At 37.8% G+C, this 2,402-nt stretch overlaps 1 pseudogene; it reads right to left on the bottom strand.

Moving 5' to 3' along the window:
• Positions 1-1,258: 1,258 nt before the first annotated feature.
• On the bottom strand, positions 1,259-1,981 carry LOC132229721 (eukaryotic translation initiation factor 3 subunit E-like; annotated as a pseudogene).
• Between the last annotated feature and the right edge of the window lie 421 nt (positions 1,982-2,402).

The following is a 2,402-nucleotide window of genomic DNA, read 5'->3' as shown; positions in this document are numbered from 1 at the left end:
ACATGGAGTCAAAGAGTTACAATATGTTAGATTATCTCCAGCTCTGCTCTTGGCAGAGGTCCTCTCATGATTTAATTCAAAAATCATTGCTTGGTGGATGGAAGGAAAGTGCTGATGCCCTTTCTTTTAAACCTTTGCTAACCAGGAAAGCTTCTGACTTGTTATATAGGGTAACCTGGGCTAGGTACATATTTCTCAGACTCACTTTTACAGCCTTAGGCAGTTTTGAAAATCATTTCAGATTTAGGTGTTCAGTTTTGAACCATAAGAAAAGTTGGTGAGCCATGAACTGACTTATAGATAATTGGTTCATGTTCAAAGTTGATGGTGATCCATAAAATTATGCTTGGTTGATATCATGTCTGCTGAAGGAATTCTATGTGACAGGACACAAAATTGGCTGTGATTTCCAGGGCTCTAGGGAAGCTCATTGCTCAAAAAAGTCCTTTCCCAACTTCCAATCATTTTCTAAAATATTCCGAAACATCCCCATTCTAGTGTATATTTTTATCCAGTTAAATTTATTCCTAAAAGGTTGGAAATTTTTTATATCGATTGGTCAATAAAGGGCCTGAGAGCATCAAAGGAAATGACTACAATAGCAATGGGACCAAAGAAGAAATTCTGGGTTATAGGCGGACATTTCCCTTTTTCTTTTTTGTGGCAAATATAAACACTATCAGTACCAATATTAGTATATTTATGCTACTTTACAATATAAACGAGGTAGCTCAAAAAGTTTGAAATGTCCCTACTTCTTGGGAAGCTAGTGACTAAGACTTTGTTTCATTCTGTTGAATGATAAATTTTTGGAGGAGAAAATGACTATGTGCTATAGCTTCTTCTTCTTCTTATTTTTTTATAATACAGCCAATTTTATTAATTCTCCAAAATACGCCGAGTGGCCAGATTATTATGACCACCTGACGTTTGTAGGCAAGTTAGCTATAATTTCACGCTGAAGTTGCTAGAGGGCCAGGCCATTATAAATAGGGAAGCAGGTTGTTTACCACGACAGTAGAAGTGATTTTTTTCTGAAGATATGGGTAAACAATGCGATTTATACTAAGCATATATATCCCACGTTCAAAGGCTGTTAAATCGCGTTGTTTACCTATATCTTCAGAAAAAACCACTTCTACTGTTGTGGTAAACAACCTGCTTCCCTATTTATAACGGTCTGGCCCTCTAGCAACTTCAGCGTGAAATTATAGCTAACTTGCCTACAAACGTCAGGTGGCCATAATAATCTGGCCACTCAGTGTATAAACTCAATATAGAAGCCAAAGTCTGGAGTTGTCCAGTTAGGAGCCTCTGATCTACTATGCTGATTAAGCTCCTTCTCAATATCCATGGCCAACATCTGGCTTCCAAAAGAAAGGCTTTTGGTCCTTTCAATCACTTGCTGATATGGTGAAACTGCATTGTTATCAACAATGACATGGCCTATTTTAGAATCAAACTTGACGTCCAGTCTTGCATTTCTAATCAAATTTACAATCTGTCTTTCAGCTTCTTGTGAAATCATGTTCAACTCATCTGCCAGCATGTTAATGCCGATACACTGGTGGATGTGACAAAAATCTCAAATATGAAGAGACAAGCCACCAGGAAGAGTCGTTCACAAGCACAGATTCACATTCCCTCAGCTTTTTCTGAACCCCATCAAAGTCGAAGTTAACATAAGCATTAAATAAACTCTGTAATGAGGTTTTTATATGTGTAAGGTTCCTGTTGAATAACTTTGCCCAGACCTCTTAGCACCCGCTGGCGCTTTTGAGCATCTCTTTGTTGAGACTGCTCTAGTCAAATAGTGAAGAATATGGACGCATCATATGAATTGCAGAGACCATGAATGAGACGTGTTCACTACTGAAGACACTGGAGTGGCGAACTCAGAGTTATTATCTATGGTCTCTTTTAACTGTGTGAGGACTTCTGTGGCTGCATCCCGATTCTGCATTAAGATTTCAGAGGCCAGTTATCTGTGCTGTAACTTTTTTCTCAGCTTACCTTGGCTCCAACTTTGCCAGCTGTATGCAAATGCCCTAAAAACGTTCATGTAACAAAATGGCCTGTATAAAGTAGCTTCTCTCCTTTGTGGAGGAACCAGTGCTAAAGGCTTCCTCTGTTTTAAATTGCTGCCATGGAGACAAATCTTATGCATCAGCTTGGTGTTTTAATCACCAGGTGTTTAAATACCTGGATAGAGTACTTTGTCCTCCAAAATATTTAGACAGTGAAAATATAAAAACTATTTCATAATAAATAGCAATTCAATTAGATTTGGAGGGGGATAACTAATGGGGACACATTTTATAAATGAGCTAATCAACGATGCCTAGTGAGACTTTTGCAAGATTATATCACTAGTTAGAGATAAAACTTTAAATAAGGTACCT

Source organism: Myotis daubentonii, chromosome 3, assembly GCF_963259705.1.
Source record: "Myotis daubentonii chromosome 3, mMyoDau2.1, whole genome shotgun sequence".
In the NCBI taxonomy this organism is placed as follows: domain Eukaryota; kingdom Metazoa; phylum Chordata; class Mammalia; order Chiroptera; family Vespertilionidae; genus Myotis; species Myotis daubentonii.
The sequence above is the reverse complement of the archived record's forward strand: the minus strand, read 5'-3'. Positions and strand labels throughout refer to the sequence as shown.